Source organism: Silene latifolia, chromosome 6 (genome assembly GCF_048544455.1).
Source record: "Silene latifolia isolate original U9 population chromosome 6, ASM4854445v1, whole genome shotgun sequence".
NCBI lineage: Eukaryota > Viridiplantae > Streptophyta > Magnoliopsida > Caryophyllales > Caryophyllaceae > Silene > Silene latifolia.
In genome coordinates, this window is record NC_133531.1 from 79,337,167 (window position 1) to 79,355,603 (window position 18,437).

Consider the following 18,437-nt stretch of genomic DNA (forward strand, 5'->3'; position numbering starts at 1 on the left):
GCACTTTTAAATACACAATCAGTACATTACAAAGTAATAAGTCTAATAACCAGCCATACGCAAATTGCGGTAAACAATTAAGTGAATAAAAACACATAGTAGATTATGAATTTGGCATAATTTAGTATATTTGACAGTTCAATACATTTTTAACGTCTGTTATGGATTTGCTTGAAACCAGTTTGAAGAAAAAAATTCGGTGATATAATAGTAGATTATATATAGTTTTCACAATTTTTCTATATATTTATCGTACACTGATTTATTCATAGTTAGCTGGTTCTTGGATTATTAGTTCCACATTAAATCATAATTTTTAACTTTGTTCATTTGTATTTAATTTTTTGGCTCATTTAACAAAATCGATATGAGACTTATTTAATATTTTTAAATGGTAGCTCAATTTTTTTTAATCTTATTCGAATATTATTGGTAATCTAATCATACACATTTGATACGCTATAGAAAGTGAGAGTTAAACTATTATTTTATGTGATCGTTGAAGTTGTTTATTTCTAATATTGTCATTGTAGACATTTTTCTTAGCCAAATGCTAAGTAAATGGTAATCTTTAATTCTTTTTCCTATCATGACATATTATTTTTTCCTGAATTATTTATTTATTTTTAAAATAAAAATCAGTTTTTTCCTAAGGTTTTGTAAGACAATTACGGATATGGTTATAATTAACAACTCAAATATTTTGTAAATCTTTTAAATATTAAAAAAAGTTTCTAAATAAAATTATCTTGATAGGCACAATCATTGTTAGATGATGTTACCTTTGGCCGTCTTAAATTAAGACCTTCCATTATATCTTTTTTATATTTATCTTTATTTAATTTGGGTGTAAATCATCTTTAAATTAAAACAGTCTTAAAAAAGAAAAGGGTGACTACTACATCACTACATGTCATAAGTGCTAGGTAGCACGGACACTTCTCCTAATCAGCCGTCTTGTGTTCGACACCGACACTCCTCGGACACACGTCGAAACGTGTCGGACACATATAAGCCGTGTCTAACTTTCTACATTTATTCGGGCACGTGTCCGACGCGTATCCATGGTATTTTGGGCCGCGTCCGACGCGTGTCCATGACATTTGGACATCATTTGAGGTGAATGATGTTCTTTAGACGATAAATGAATTGTCAAAAGTGATTAATTTGAAGATGCGTTTAGATGGTAAATGAAAATGAGTTATAATTAAGGGCAAATTTCACCTTCACTTATTTAAATTTAATATCAAATAATTTTATAAAAATAAAATCGAACGTCAATAATTATAAAATATATATTTTATTACATTTAAATAACGTGTCCCGTGTCCTAAATTTATGTGATACCGTATCATGTGTCCGTATCCGTTTTGGTGCTACCTAGATGAGTGGAACACTAGTGAATTACATAAACCCCGATAAACCCTAAAAAAAACAGCGATCTTGAAAAATGAGATATAGCAAATATTTGCATAAAGGCAACATGAAATCGATTTTACTGTATTCGGCAGCTTTCACATTGAGTATCTATAGTTTTTATGCGGCTTATAATGCCCGAAAGAGGTCCGACGATTGGATTGCAGCCTGGACAGAAATTCAAAAGGAGTCCATTAAAGAAGCTGTAGATGACGGGATTAAAGGAGAGGTAAGCTTCAATTTTAGGGTTTTTATGTTTGATTGATTGATGATTGTTTGTTTGTTTGTTATTTTAGTATTATTACAAATTTATCATGATTAGCATTTTTGAGATTCCTTGGATACAGACTTGAGTATGTTTTATTTAATAATACTCTGAATCGACGGCGATCCTCTTATGATGGTAGTGGAGATGAAATGTGTGAATCTGGCCTTAAGAATTCGATAGTCTAGTTGAAGAATCAAAGCTACCAAGTTAAGAATTCGGTAATCTAGTGAAAGAATCAAAGCTAACAAGTTAAGAATTCGGTAATCTAGTGAAAGAATCAAAGCTACCAAGCTCGCACATCCTAAATTTGGTGTACAAATAATCCCATTTAAAAATCTATCATACCTTAAGTGGCTTTAGTGATTCCCCCAGATTTAATATTTCACAAGCATTCTCAGTCTCCATATTTTCCTGCTCCCTTCTGGATGTCAGCTTTTCGATTTCTCTGCACAAATAACAGTCCTGTAAAAAAAAAAATTCATATAACAATAGAGTATCAGAGCATTAAGTTATCTTCCCATTACATTTAATTCAATACTTGTACAAAATAAGTTGGTACTAAACTACCACTCATTTTCATAAACTTATTAGGCATGTTTACCACTTTACTTCTTCATGTTGTATACTTTTTCCCTAAGCTCTTTGAGCTGCGATGCACAAACTGGGTCCTGGCCCCTGGGTCAGGCATCCCCAGGTTTCCAATCACGTGGAGGTACCCAATTTGGGTCATCAATACCCGTTTGTTTCCTGACTTCAACCAAATCAGCACTCTCCATCCAATACTCCATTTCCCCTTCCAGGTTATGCCGGCCGCAGAACCGTTCCTTACCACTCTACCTCTTCATGTTGTATACTTCTTCCCTGAGCTGCGAGGCACAAACCGGGTCGTGGGTCAGGCAATCCCCAGGTTTCCAACCAGGTGGCGGTACCCAATACAGGAGCCAACTTCCCGACCATGTGCTTAGGTACATGATCCAACAGATTAGTATCACCTATCAGCTTCCGAGCCTCCGCCCTTAAATCAGGTCGTAAACTGGGGTTATTCGGACCCGCCCCTTTTTCCTTCATGATCTTCAACATGTTCATCTCTGCCAGCTTGTACCTTTGACCATTCAAGTACCAACAAACCATTAGTACTTCGTAACATTTACAATGAACATTCCACTGCACAAGTACACAGCAAGTACAGAATGATGTGAAACTAAAATAATCTGGCTATTATAGTCCACATATTAATACATCATCAACATCAGATAACGACAATTTGGGGGTAAGAAGACATGAATCATCATTAGAACCGTGATTGAATAATCCACACATTAATATTAAAAGAAGTTATGTTTACCACTCAACAGTCCATCTATGTTGAGATTCAAAGAACTTTTTCTGAGAAGCTGCCTTAGTAACCTTAGTTTTCTTTTTCTTCTTATCAAGGTATACCACCCCCTTAATTCGACACTTCCTCTTCCCTAAATTTCTGGGTTTTTCTTCAATATCAACCTCATCTTCATCTTTATCTTTATCACAGCAAACCTCCATAGCATTAGCAGATTGATGATCATCATTACTAGTCTTAACCTTAATCACACTATTATAATTTATCTCCTGATTACCATATTTACGTTGAGTATTAAACCGAGTTCTTTTCCTAATCTCCCATTTAACTCCTATTTCTACACTTGATGATTTCTTATCGCAATCATTATCTCCAGCTCCATTTTTCTGCTCTTTATCGTTATGATTACTCGAAAGTCGAAACCCAGAAATGTTTGTTGCCTCTTAGAACAGCAAATTGCAGTGTGGCGTGTAATGTGTTAGATAAATTGTTTTTGCACGAATAAGGATTGACAATAATGAAAACCGCACCGAATCGCTATGCTTTCCTAATAGAACAATTCGACCCTTACTTTAGTGCCTGGGTTGTATCGAACTTTCTATTGAGATAAGACGGTTGCCCTCTGTATTCGGCACATAATACAGAGATATAATTAAGAAGTATTTTGTTGTAGAATGTTATATGTTCCTTGATGCAGGAGAAGATTTCGTTTCACTGTCACTATTCCTTCTCATCCCTTTGTCTATTTATAATGACAAAGGAGTGTATAGGGAGATGTATTTCTGAAGAGTCACAACTCTTCAGAAATTCCGGTTTCAATTAATTAAAACCCGAGTAATTTAATTACTACCAATCTCCGTCATAGTTATTCGAACCGAAAACTATACCGTAATTCCGTAAATAATTATGTGAGTGTACACTCCGTACTTCCCGAACTCAGATTATATTATTTAGAAATTACCCATCTACGAACCAATCTTAATTACGCTAAATGTATCGGTAATTACTCTTAAATCACCAACATTCCTCCCCCATTTAAGCGTAATTCAAGAATTTAAATAACCTAACAAACATACCAATTTATGCATAAATGAAAATGTCACGAAGATTGAATTTTCACATAGTGAAATTACACATTCCAAATATTCGAGTATCGGGGTGTGACTAAGCATTGAACCCTTTCTACCCATTTTGAATACTTGAAGATAACTCACACATAAATTAATTTTACTTCTAAAATTACATAAACTGACACTTAATTACAAGCCTAGTGTCCCATATCTATTCATGAACATATCGGGAGTCAAACCCATACTCCCTTGAAGCGGCTTACTTCATGTTCATATAGGTTGATTCTTTTCATCGTGTCCTTGCAAACACACTTTTTCAAAAGATCAACCTTACAACATGCAAGTCTAAGCACACACCTCGGAATATAAATTATTGTGTGCTTCAATCTCTTAACAATAGGCCTTCCACATTGAATTCAGCCTCTAACGTTGTATTAGAGGGGAATTGGGTATCCTATCGCCAAGGATCTTATACGAGTTTTAGACCCATCCCGTCAACCGACTTAATAACCAAGTCCATAATTGACCCTTCATGCAAAGTGATCAACTAAAACTGAGATCTCACAAAAGACAACCAAGATCATCCCCATTTATGATAGTCCATAAACCGTGTTATAGCAAACACCCTGGTGCACCGATATTCACTATCAAAATTCAAGGATGAAATTGGTCTAATACTTTTAAGTAATACCATAGATTAATTAATTTCCTTAGCTACTTAGCCTTAACCGGCTATGCTAACACTACGCATACTAACTCCAATGTCAAACTCATAATGCAAATTTACTTCTTGGAAATCCATATACTCATGGTACTTTCCAAAGTAAAATACACTACCACTAGTAGAAAATCACCTTCTACATTTGGTACTTCAATTTGCAAAATACTATCCCTCTAAAACCGAAAGAAAAATGACATAGGACAAACCATAATTCATGGTTTCTTTATACACTGTCACACTTGCTTAATTCTTTGCCAAAGATGAGTACTAGCTATACTAGTATACTTACTCAACTTGTCAAACCGCAATAATTAAGCCCGTGTGAAAACCCGAGTCATGACTTCAATTCACTTTTACTGTTAGATAAAACCGTCATTCTCAACCCTTAGGAATATTAACTGGAGAATAATAATCATACTCTCACCCTTGATCCTAGTACCAAGGATCATATTACCTACCCCATGTCCTTCATTGAAGAACACGATGACAAAACCACCTTTTACAAGGTAAATCATCTTTGGTCTATGCCAAAGATCAACTTGTCAAAAATCCTACAACAAATGACTACTCCATTACCGGACTCGTAAAAAAACTGTTCATTTAATATTACTGATGTACCTCTGACATGGTTAAGCCACCATAACTCCATAATCTCACCATGGTTATAGCAAACCATCATTCTCAAGATTATATGGTAAAAATCCATTGATCAAAACATCACAATTCATAAATATTTCTTTACATGTTCATTATAAATAAAAAATGTGAACTTAAACACAACGATTTCAATATTTATTTTCAATATTTATGTTCTATTTATGGGTGAGTTTTATCTCCTCCTTGAAAATTAGGCTATTTAAGATACCATTTACAGATTTTTAGTGTTGCCTTATATTAATACACCATGCTATCAAGCCATATATGTATACCCATATGTTATCGCTCAATGTCCACATTTTCGTATATTACATCCAAGAGAACTTATATAATACACTCATTCCCACTCTATAGGACTCATTTTCGTATTATACTACACCGTATAATGACGAAACACAAAAGAATATAAACAATCACAATCATTATTTGTAACTCTTACTTATGATCAAACATATAAAAGAAAACAGTAATCATGTCAAAATATGCATGCTTTGACAATATTTTCCATGACGGGCAAAACAAATCTTTGTTATTAACTACAACATGATAGAAAACATGATCTTTATCATTAAATCAATTAATAAAAATTGACCAAAGTTTAATATTTATACACATCTTATTAAATTTTGCTCTTATAAAATACAAGGATGAATAACTACGAGACGAAACTTGACATAAAATATGTCCTTAACTCTTTATTTGATGAACCAAGGTGTCTCAGGACTCCACATTTCCTGATCTTTACATCACCTCAAACCAATAATATACTATGCCATTCAACTGTACGAGCAGCTGTATGATCCGTTCAACCGCACATTCCATATCAATAAGAGTATACTAATAATATGCACACTCATCTTATTCGAGTTAACAACTTTAGTTGTTACATTTTAATATGGTAATAAGATAAGATTCATGAATTATAATAAAATCCATTTTGTCAAATCATCACTGCCATGCTAAAACCAGATAAGCGTACAAACTTATTCTTTTATTACCATAACAAATGTCAAATCAGAAACCCTTTGATCACAAAGTTATGTAAGCATATACAAGTACTGTCAATATTTCGACTTTGAACACAAACTTGTGACATTATCTTAAAGTTGGCACGCAGAATTTAATCCATGTATGATTACACCACCATATTATAAATGCAATTACTCCGTAATTATCAAGAGTATATTCCATGTATATTAATCGGAACCGTATCAATCATGGAAGGCAAATACCATTAATATACTATACATGCATGCATATTAGTACCAAATGGAACATCCAGTAGAAACTACATTAATTTTACAAAGATACAGTATCAACTAGTAAACCACCATGGTTAGATTCACATATTCATAAAATCGGTAGAGATTAGTGATAGACTGATAGCAAAACAACACACTAAGCAAATCACCATTCGAGTGTTGAAATGAAAGAGTAAATATCATATCACACAAATTGTGAACGGTGCACACACATGATCAACACATATAAACTATAAGTAATTATCATTGCTATCACTTGAGAGTTTACTTATCTCGTTTGATGTTTCAAGTATGTTTCGCCAACTGCTTTTTGTCTTATCCGTATTTTCGTGAACCGGGTATTTCATCAATATTACGAACCAAACTTGGAACGTTTCATTGGGAATAAACAAACCCATGATGATCACAAAACTGTCTTAATAAAACAGATTGTCGCCAATACTTGTGACAAGACGCTAAACCAAGTATCAAATTACACAAATAAATGAACATAATCTGACTTTATTCATAAACCAAGAGAGGCAAAAGGACTTGTTACACATACTAACCACCATACAAGATCATGGTGTTAACATCGTCATATCAAATGATCGACACAATTACGTCTATAAATGATACATTAATTCACCAGATTAAGTAATAACTTTTACGAACTTGGTGCAATGATAATGTTAAATGACTTTGATCAATTCATCTACTCCAATTGCCTTGGTAACAAATATTTTACCAATTCAGATAATGCAAACCAACACTTAACTTGACAAGATTATTATAACTTAATCAAACTATCACATGAATAAAAAACAATGTACGTATACTTATCTTTTCTCTTGATTGTGATACTTCCATATATATGGATCTTGCTGTTGTCTATGCGGCAATCTAGCAAATAAAAATCGCATAGTACCGCACCGAATACCTTTGCGAACGACAAGTAAAACTTGAACCAAATTTACAAATTCACATACTGATCAATCGTTATCCAAAAACGTAAAAGCCCTCAAACTTCCCAAATCAACACCCCCAAATTTCTCCAATTTGTTAACCTTCATTGTCATCTCCATAACATTCGTCATCTTAAAAGATTACGAAATTGTTCTATTAGATTGTTAGATAAATTGTTTTTGCACGAATAAGGATTGACAATAATGAAAACCGCACCGAATCGCTATGCTTTCCTAATAGAACAATTCGACTCTTACTTTAGTGCCTGGGTTGTATCGAACTTTCTATTGAGATAAGACGGTTGCCCTCTGTATTCGGCACATAATACAGAGATATAATTAAGAAGTATTTTGTTGTAGAATGTTATATGTTCCTTGATGCAGGAGAAGATTTCGTTTCACTGTCACTATTCCTTCTCATCCCTTTGTCTATTTATAATGACAAAGGAGTGTATAGGGAGATGTATTTCTGAAGAGTCAGAACTCTTCAGAAATTCCGGTTTCAATTAATTAAAACCCGAGTAATTTAATTACTACCAATCTCCGTCATAGTTATTCGAACCGAAAACTATACCGTAATTCCGTAAATAATTATGTGAGTGTACACTCCGTACTTCCCGAACTCAGATTATATTATTTAGAAATTACCCATCTACGAACCAATCTTAATTACGCTAAATGTATCGGTAATTACTCTTAAATCACCAACATAATGGTGCTACAAAAATGCGATTAAATAGCATGTATGTGTAGTATATGTCCATGTGTGCGTGCGTGTGATGGTGCTACAAAAATGCGATTAAATAGCATGTATGTATTGATGTTAACATTATTATTCTGAAAATGTCACTATCACTGTTATTATTACAAGTGCATCAGAAAATTACAGTGTGGCGTTTAGGATTCAGTTGTGGAAGGTTTAAGAAGGGTTTTATGGTGCATAGGCGCGTGGTGTGATGAAGGGAGAGTCAGGGTGTGTGTAACCAACTTTGCTAAGTGTTAACTGAATCAAGGGAGTCGCAAAAGAATTAAACCTGTAGAATTAAGGAGACAAAAAACCCGCATAACGTACATAATCCGAAAAATTGTTGTTAGCTGCAACTCCGTATGCATTGTGAAGCCTGTTGATGAGCTGCCAAAAATAATAAACTTGGTGCTAAAATGAATGAATACACCAAGTAGCCTAAGGACTTATTCAGCCTATGCTTAGATTAATCCAAGATGGAAGAAGACAATGTATATGGGAGTAAGAGGGTGATGAAGTGGAGGATACTAAGAGAGGAGAACTGGGTTGAGGTCAGGAACAAAATGGTGTAGATGAGTGTTACACGAAGTGGCAGTGGGGCTAGTAATGCTCTGAATCGGGGGTGATCCTCTGATTGTGGCAGTGGAGATGAAAAATGTGACTCCAGCCTTGGTAGCCACAGGCTTTGAGATGGGAGCAGGTTGGGGTCGGTGGGGGACGGAGGGTAGAACAGGGAAGGAGTCCTACTAGAGGTTGGGATAGGGTACCATAGCAGATCTTCAAGCTGTGACTGTGTGGAGGAGTAAGAAGATGGCCACAAAAGAGACCCCTCTGGCTTGCATATCCTGAATCCACTTTCTCTTCTTCTTTCTCAGCTTCCGGCGTTCCTCTTGTCTGCTTTTCAGCATTTCCCGACAAGCAATAGCTGCTGCTGCCGCTGATATTTCTGATTTCTCTAGTCTCGCCAACACCTCGTGTCATCATTATTTTCACTACTTAAGTCAATCATAGCCAGTACATTTCTAAGGGACAAATAAATTCAATATTGTACTAGATCATTAGGTAAACTTATGTGATCCAAATAACACGATAAGAAATCTTAGCTCAAACAATCAAAACATTCATGTGTGATTCACCCCGAAATTGCTGTAGCCAACCTTCCACATGGTGGTTATTTATGCATAGAAATCCAAGTAGGATGTTAAGAGCAGCTAATGCGAGTACGAAAGCAATCTAATAATTACTGTCCTCTTAGTTATATTATCCTAATCTTTTATTCATTACATGTTAGCCTTCTTTAAAGTCCGATAAATGGTATTTAATGTGAAATAGAAATTTGTTTGAATAAACAATGTCATCTTCTCCTCAGTGCATCTCGTATGGTTTTAAATTAAGGGTGTGTTTGGATAGCAAAAGTAAAGGGAAATGAATGGGAGGGGGAAGGAGGGAAGGAGGGAAGGGAAAGGGAGGTAAGGGGAGATGAGGGCAAATGAAATGTGGGTGTTTGGATACAATTTCTTTCCAAATCTTGCCTATTGTGGAGAGAGTATGATTTGCCTTGGAGGAGGGAAAATGGAACCTTTCAAATCTCTTCCCCTCCATTTCCTTCCACCCTTATTTGATATCCAAACAAAGGATTTTCAATCCTCTACCCTCCCTCACTTTCTTTTCCTTCCAAATCACTCAATCCAAACACACCCTAAGGGTAGATGCGGTTTTAAATTAAGGGTGCACTGATGAGGTGTTTATTTGGGGTGTGTGTCTCTTATACTTGTGTTTATTATTATTTGCTTTTCTCGTTTTGTAGCTCGGTTCGCCTTTTCAATTGCTATTGACATGTTCTCTCTTTGTGTTAATTTTGAGTATCGCACTCTCATTTTCTCTCTCAAAACAATTCGCTCTCACTTGTTATTTATAGTTCATTTTGCTCGTGAGTAAAGAGTGATCTCATCCATTATATTTTCAATTTTCAAAAATTAAACATCATCATTTGTGTAGTTTAGTTTTGACAAAATCTTGTGTTGCAGGAAGTAGAGCAGAATCGGCCAGAAAGTGTGAAGAAGATAAAACAGTAGCTGAGTAGTGGCTTGAAAATGTATTACTATGATTATATTGGTTGTCGAGTATGACAGAGTAAGTTGTAGCAGGGGCGGACCCACCTAGTAGCGAGGGGTGGCGTCCGCTACCCCAAACGTAAAAAAAATGGTTTACAAGACGGATTTTTGTTACCCTAATTATTGTTGAACAGTAGATAAGTAGATATTATAACATTAAATGTACAATTAGCATTTTTTGGTTCAATGGCAAAGGCTTTGATTTTTCACTAATTGCCCCGGGATCGAATCCCTTTACATGCATATATAGAGTAAATTTTTTTTTGCTACCCCATACATTAAATCCTGGGTCCGCCCCTGAGTTGTAGACATATTTTGAGTAGTAGCTTGAAAATCAAAATCAGGTCTTCATCTAACTTACAAGTGAGCTTGTCGCCTGTAAGCTGTCTTTATGAGTATATGTTGAGATAATGACACTAGAATACTCCTTTTCACGCTTGATTTTCATGGATGCGTACATTTTCTAGCGCCAATTCATATGTATCAGAATCAAAGCATTCATGTACCTAAATTGTTGATCGACCTTGAGGGTCATTCAGTTCTCGTTAGTTAACCTATTTGCTCAGGTGTATTTCTGTATTGATTTTTGCTTCAACTGTAAAATAGAACGAATCAGGCAGAAAACATATCCTATGAAAGTTCAAGGGATGGATGATCATCTTCATGCTTGTGGAACTCGACAAGAGTTTTGGTGACCTCCCACTTTTGTGTACCCCCATTTTAACCCTTACCTATCTTTCTATTGATAAAGTGAGTATTAAGTCTCCATTATAATCATTTGTTTACAAAAACAATGATTTACACAGAGGTGTACTCCGTAGTATTTTATCGATATATGACACGAATAATTGTATACTATGTTTTCTTATGGACCAATTTTTTTCTATGTACCGGGATACATATTTTAGATCACTTTTGTACTTGGACGATCGCAACGATATTAAAATGATATTCGCAGTCTAAATAGGATATTTCTTTAACAGACATATGTTTTGAACCGGAGACAAGTTAGCTTAGTGGTTAAGGACAACACACACATTTGTATTTAAACTGTTCACAGGCACATTTGGGCGTTAATATGAAGGAGCATCAATTTTCTACATCCTCTTTAATCAGATGGCTATTGAGCTAGGCTTCTTGAAAGTTGAAACCCATTGCCCCGGAGAACCCAACACACCCAAAATCTTCTAAATTCGAAGGGACCCAGATTATTCCAAGTTCAGTTGAAAGCTTCTTGGAATCATCTAAAAACTCTGGGCTGCCTTAGTTAAATGATACCGGTGTAAAATCACCAGAATCATTCATTTTAATGGAAATTGTCGCATGATTAGTTTAAATGATACCGGTGTAGTAGTGGGAGTTACCAAATTGTTTAGGAGTTCGTTGCTTAAGGATTTTCCCCGTTAGCCCCATTAGATATTTACCCAAAGGAAGTTTTACATGTTATCGATGAATAGTTTCCCGTGTGGGAGGAATCATACTTGCCATAGCCACAATAAGGACCCAAACTCGCTATTAGCATCAATAATGTGGACTTTCTCACCAAATATTCCTAATAACCCTCCCTTGAAGTTCAATTACTGCGGCAATAATATTACCATTAGGTTTTGAAACATACACCCAAATGCTGAACAAAGGTAAAAAGGTTTGGGTCATTATTATTTGACCGTGGAGACGACTGGATGGTTTGGTTTCAAGAGCAGACCAAACAATGCACATACACGGGTGCACCCCGTCACACCTCCCCGACTCTTTAAAAAATAATGTAGACAGAATGAATGAATAAGGCAAGGTGAATCATTCACTGTTTCAGGAAAGACCAAAGAAGTACTACAAACATAGATATCTAATTAATTACAAAGACCACATGTTAACATAACATTAAAGAAAGTGGTAGTCATACTTAAGCTTAGAATCCATTACAAGGCAATACACTAATCAACAATTATGTACTTATGAGGTCTTGGAGGAGGAGGCTTGTCCTTCTCAAGGGCCTTCAACCTCTTGTCCTCCAGCTGTTCTTTGATTAGATGAGCTAAACCAAAACTGCAAAAATAAAATGAAAAGCAATGAGTTATCTAATTCGGTTGTGAAACGAGGGTAAGTTTGTTTATGTTGATTCTTGTAATTGTAGATGCTCTATTCATTAGGAGCAACAAATTAATACTATCGATTAACAAAGACAAATAAGTAGTTACCCAATTCCTATCCAAGCTCCAAGAACACCTCCCCTCAGATGCAGAAACATCACCATCCTGGAAAAAAGGTTAAAGCTTATGTTTCAAGTCAAATATAACAACCACCAATGTTAATTGCGAGCAAACAAAGCAAAGCAAATTTAATAGCTATAACTCTTGATTTCAATTTTACAATAACAATTCTAGAGCCACCAAACGATGACATGACCCAAAAACACGACACATACCGACACGAAATTAAAGGGTTTGGGTTGAAACTTAATGACTCATTTATGTAAGTGGCTGGGTTGATACAAAAACAACACGAGATTTACAATAAATAATTAAAATCAAAGTTAATAGCTAAAACTCTTGATCGCTGAGGGTAAGGATGGATGTTCAAAAAAATTCTGAGTTGATATGAAAACAACACGAGATTTAGTTGAGTCGGATTTGGGTTAAAGGGTTCGTGACACGAACACTAACTCGACATAACCGAATCAGTTTGGCAGGTCTGAATAATTCAAATTCAGATCCTAAAATCATAAAGGTTGAACCATTATAAAACAATAAATCAGGAGGCAAAGCTTGAAAATGAGATATAAACATAGACGGACGTACCTTGAATGCTGTAGAGATAGAGATAGAGAGAACCCTAGAATTGAGAAGAAGATTAACACCAATAACAGAGTATTTATATACAGGCGGCCTACCAATTCTGTTCTAAGTCGGTTTTATATATATGGATTCAAGCAAATTAAACAAATTTATGGATCCAAGTAATTATGAGCGAGCAAATAAATCTGTTATTTTGTACGGGATATGATAAAGTAATTGTATTGATTGAATAATAATTGTCTTGCCTTACATAGAGATATGGTGAGGTATTTATACTTCACAAATTCTTATTTGTGACGGAGGCAGATATCCATCAAACAAGAGACGATTTTGCATCATATGTCTTCACAAAACCCATGGGGTGAGAGTGAGAGAAGGAGCACATGGGATGGGTGCCCACCTTGTCCCCTCTACCCATTTCCACTCACAAAATACCCGTCGCAAGATCCGACCCGTCACAAGCAAGACTTATTGTTTATACTTTATAGTACATTAAATCATAATAAACCCTAAAACCTTATTCACTACGAATTAGGTAATCTCAGCCAATTGGATAAGTTAATTTCAGCTAAGCAGGTAAATCAAGCAAATTAAACAAATTTAGTCGCCAATAATATAAAAATAACAAACAATAATTAATGAAATGAAATTAGGAGGCAACGCTTGAAGATGAGATATAGACATAGACGTACGTACCTTAGTGAAAATCTATCGCAATAGGAAAGATTAATATTTACAATTTTATACGAACAATATTTTCGTAACCAATAACGGACTAGTTATACGAGAAGCGTTGGAAGTTGGAACCAAGAGTAGCGGAAGCTGCAGCGGTTTTGGAAGGTGTGAAGGAGACGAGGAGGCGTGGAGTAACGAGGTTGATTGTTGAAAGCGATTGCAAGGTTCTCATCGATGCGTTAGAAGATCAAAGCGAAGGGTCGAAGTGATTTCCATCTAGTTCTTGCTGATATTTTTTCTAATTGTACATAGTAGTACGTTTGATTTTATTTCTTGGTCATTTATTGGTAGGTAATGGAATATAGTGTGGCGCATGAGCTTGCTCATTTTGGGTCGGCGCGTATAGGTAAGAAACTTTGGATCGATGATTTGCCGCGGCATATAGTTGACATTGTTATTGCTTAGCGTGATGATATGAATTAACCCGTTTCGGGATTTCAAAAAAATAAATAACGGAGAAGTTATACATGTGGTTTAGAGTAGGGGTCGGGTGTTAATGAGACGAGACAGCTCGAGATCGGTTAAAGCTCAGCTCGTGTGAGCTCCTCTCGGGGTCGCGCTCGGCTCGAGAGCTCAACGATTTAAGCAAAGCTAAAGTTGGCTCGGCTCGAAAAGCTCGTGAGCGACTCAAACTTGTGTGTAATTAGATAAGATATTACTCATATTTTATAAAAATAATTTGTCATGATTATATATTTGTATCACACGTATAAAAAAAACGTCTCATTGATTTTCTTAACATTTGTATATAAAGTCTTCGAGCCTTATTATTGACAATATCGAGAGAGAAAACCGAAAATTCAACATTTAATATATAGGCTCGAGTTTAGCTTGAGCTCGCGTTAAAGCTCACAAGCTTTATAACGAGCATAATTTTTTCAAGCTCGGGTAAACTAGAGATCAGCTCGAGCTCGAGTTTTACTTTATAAGCACAAGTCGAGCAAAGCCAAGCTCGGGCTCGACTCGGCTCGTTAACATTCCTAGTCTAGAGCTGACAAACAATGACACCCCGTCATGAACACGACACTGTCACACAAAGGTTGGTTTTTTTTCTGGGTAAGAGATTAGATAGATTGGTTAGTAAAGGCTTTTGAAATTAAGTTTCATCATGATATCCTGTTACCATAATTTTGTATTTTATCATTTTGAAATTAGTATGGCCTAAACTGTGCATGAAAAACAGACATTTCAGGACATTATGAGTGAAAAATTCAGAAAGTATAACATATTAACATTGATCCTAGTTGGTGCAAGTGTAAAGCGAGGCCATGATCGAAACCGATATTCATGCTCTACTATTCATTCTGTCCTGTGGCTCGATCAGTGCATATGGGAGTATCTAGGGATCCTCGTGGTGGAGGATTGGGCGAGGCTGGTCATAGACAGAAATGATGCGGCATTGCCGAGCATATGGATATGGCCTATGGGTGATGATGTTATGGGCAATCTGGAATGAAAGGAACACAATTTACCATGAGGGTCTGCCAAAAACCCCCGGCTTTTATTGTTGAGATTAAGGCACAAACCCAACACTTTACTTTTCGGCTAAATCTCAGTACTCCTCATTTCTCTATACTCATCACTGTCACCAACATTGTAACTAACTTCATATTCCATGCCGACGGGACATTTTTTGAAGCGCCTGCTCGATTTTTCACGACTCCTTCCTCAAACCTGAATTTTCAAATTGTATATTACTACACCGGCATAATTTCGAGCAATTAAGTACTTCCAACAGTAATTGTCGCTTTATTGAGTAATTTGACAGTAATCGAAACAAACTCAAGCATAAATTTCGCATCTCATAACCACCTGATCTCTTAGAAAACTGTGGTTTGTAACTCTGATTTTCGCCTGCATTTCGAGAAGATGAAGTAAAATTACCCTTCAATCTCGGCTTCTTCGTCACAAAATTCTGCTCAAACATCTTCTCCTCTGAAGTCATATGAAAGGTCAAAACCTTTGGAACAACCTCCGAACCCAAGTGAAGTTGCTGGATGAAATTGTGGGTTGGGTTGCGACTTGTGTGTTGTTGTATTTGACTCTTTTTAAGATTTGAGAAGGATACTTGCAAGACTTACTGGAGATCACAAATTCTCTTTATTTCGGTCATTATTGTTTAATTTTTATTTTTTATTTACGAAAGTGGTCATAAACTTGCAGATTTGGATATTTAGCTTACCGGGGAAGTGGTGATTGACCCCCATAACTTTGTGCAATTGTGAAATTAACCCCCATAACTTTCAATTGGAGTAATTTGGCCCATAACTTACATAATAAGTGAAATTAAACCCCTCTATCAAAATCTCACGAGAAATTCAATTTATCATATTAAAAAAGTAAAAATGGTTATGTTTTTAAGAAAATACAAAAAAAATAGCATAAATTAGATAGAAAAAATTAAAAATACTTTACAAAAATCAAACAATTTATTATTTTTATATAAAGTACAGATTTTTCAACATGTTTTTGCAATTTTTGTAAAAAAATTCAATTGCAAAATATTTTTTCAATTTTTTTTACATACGTATGTAATTCGGTATGATTTTTTGAAAAAAAACAAACAATTAACAATTTTTTGTGAATTTTTTTGAAATGTTGAAAAATAGAGTATTTTGAATATTGGTTTACCCTTTTATTATATTGTTTATATTTTTTATCATGAAAATCTTTTATTCCGACTTTGAATTTCAACACAACTACCTAACAAAATATTTTGCAATTGAATTTTTTTTACAAAAATTGTAAAAAACGTTGAAAAATATGTACTTTATATAAAAATAATAATTGTTTGATTATCGTAAAGTATTTTTAAATTTTTTTATCTAATTTATGTTTTTTTTTAATTTATTTTTTTGTAAACTTTATTTTGTATTTTTCATAAAAACATAACTATTTTTTACTTTTTTGATATGATAAATTGAATTTATCGTGAGATTTTGATAATGGGGTTTAATTTCACTTATTAGGTAAGTTATGGGGCCAAATTACTCTAATTAAAAGTTATGGGGGTTAATTTCACATTTGTACAAAGTTATTGGGGTCAATCACCACTTCCCCGTTTAACTTACAATTGAACATAGAATGATAGCCTAAATAGGATATTTTAAAAATGACCCCTTCTTTTTTCTTACGAGCATACGTTTTGTACCGAAGATGAGTTAGCTTAGTGGTTAAGGACAACACACATCTGTATTTAAACTGTGAGCAGCCACATTCGAGCGTTGATATGAAGGAGCGTCAATTTTCTACATCCTCTTTAATCAGTTGGCTATTGAGATAGACAGGCTTCTTGAAACCCATTGCCCTGGAGAACACCACACCCCCAAAATCTTCTAAATTCAAAGGTGTAAAACAAACAAAATTGATAATTTAGACGATATATTTGATTTGGTAATTTTGTGTGTGTATTCTCATTGATAATGTCACTGCTTAAATACATTTACAATATTTGAGACGGGATTAAACCCTAATTGTTATTGGGCCTAAATCGGCCTAATACCCCCCCTCAAACTGGAGCGTGTAAATCAAGAACGCCCAGTTTGCGGAGGAGAAATTCAAACTGATTGGAGCCTAAAGCTTTAGTAAAAATGTCGGCAATCTGAGACCGAGAATCAACATGAGAAGTAACAATCAATCCGTCGGAGATAGCATCGCGGATAAAATGACAGTCCACCTCGATATGTTTAGTTCGTTCGTGATAGACCGGGTTTTGAGCGATGTGAAGAGCCGATTGATTATCGCAAAAAAGTTGAATAGAGCGCGAAAGCGAGACACCCAAACAGGATAACAGACCCTTAAGCCACTTGAGCTCACATAATACAGCGGCCATGGAGCGATATTCGGCCTCAGTAGAAGAGAGAGAGACGGTCTGCTGTTTTTTGGTTTTCCAAGAGACGGACGAGTTACCGATAAATACAGCCCATCCCGAGACAGAGCGACGGGTTAAAGGACACCCTGCATAGTCCGAATCACACCACCCAGAAACATGTAAAGTGCTATCGGCCCGTAAGAGAACCCCTTGACCCGGCTTGCCTTTTAAATAACGAACGACACGAAGAGCCGCGTCCATGTGCTCTTTGCGTGGCTGATGCAAAAATTGGGACAAAATATGTACGGCATAGGATAGATCAGGGCGTGTGACGGCGAGATAGACAAGTCGACCCACAAGGCGACGATAAGATTCGACATCTTCGACAAGAGTACCCGAGGCCAAACCCAAATTGTGGTTTTGTTCGATAGGGGTGACGGCGGGTTTGGCGCCGAGCAGGCCTGCTTCAGAAATAATATCGAGGGCATATTTTCGTTGATTAAGAAAAATGCCTTCGGAATTCCGAGCGACCTCAAGGCCTAAAAAATATTTCAAATGGCCCA

General features: G+C 35.6%; 2 long non-coding RNA genes across 2 annotated transcripts; one reads left to right on the forward strand and one right to left on the reverse strand.

The window, feature by feature from the left end:
• The first annotated feature begins 1,436 nt into the window (after positions 1-1,436).
• LOC141586912 (uncharacterized) lies at positions 1,437-10,742 on the forward strand. The gene is made up of 2 exons (XR_012519652.1): positions 1,437-1,645; positions 10,447-10,742. It is a non-coding gene; the product is annotated as an uncharacterized LOC141586912 (long non-coding RNA).
• A 1,419-nt stretch (positions 10,743-12,161) lies between these two features.
• Positions 12,162-13,442, reverse strand: LOC141658804 (uncharacterized). The gene is made up of 3 exons (XR_012549440.1): positions 13,332-13,442; positions 12,732-12,788; positions 12,162-12,579 (listed from the first exon to the last, which is right to left on the reverse strand). It is a non-coding gene; the product is annotated as an uncharacterized LOC141658804 (long non-coding RNA).
• Between the last annotated feature and the right edge of the window lie 4,995 nt (positions 13,443-18,437).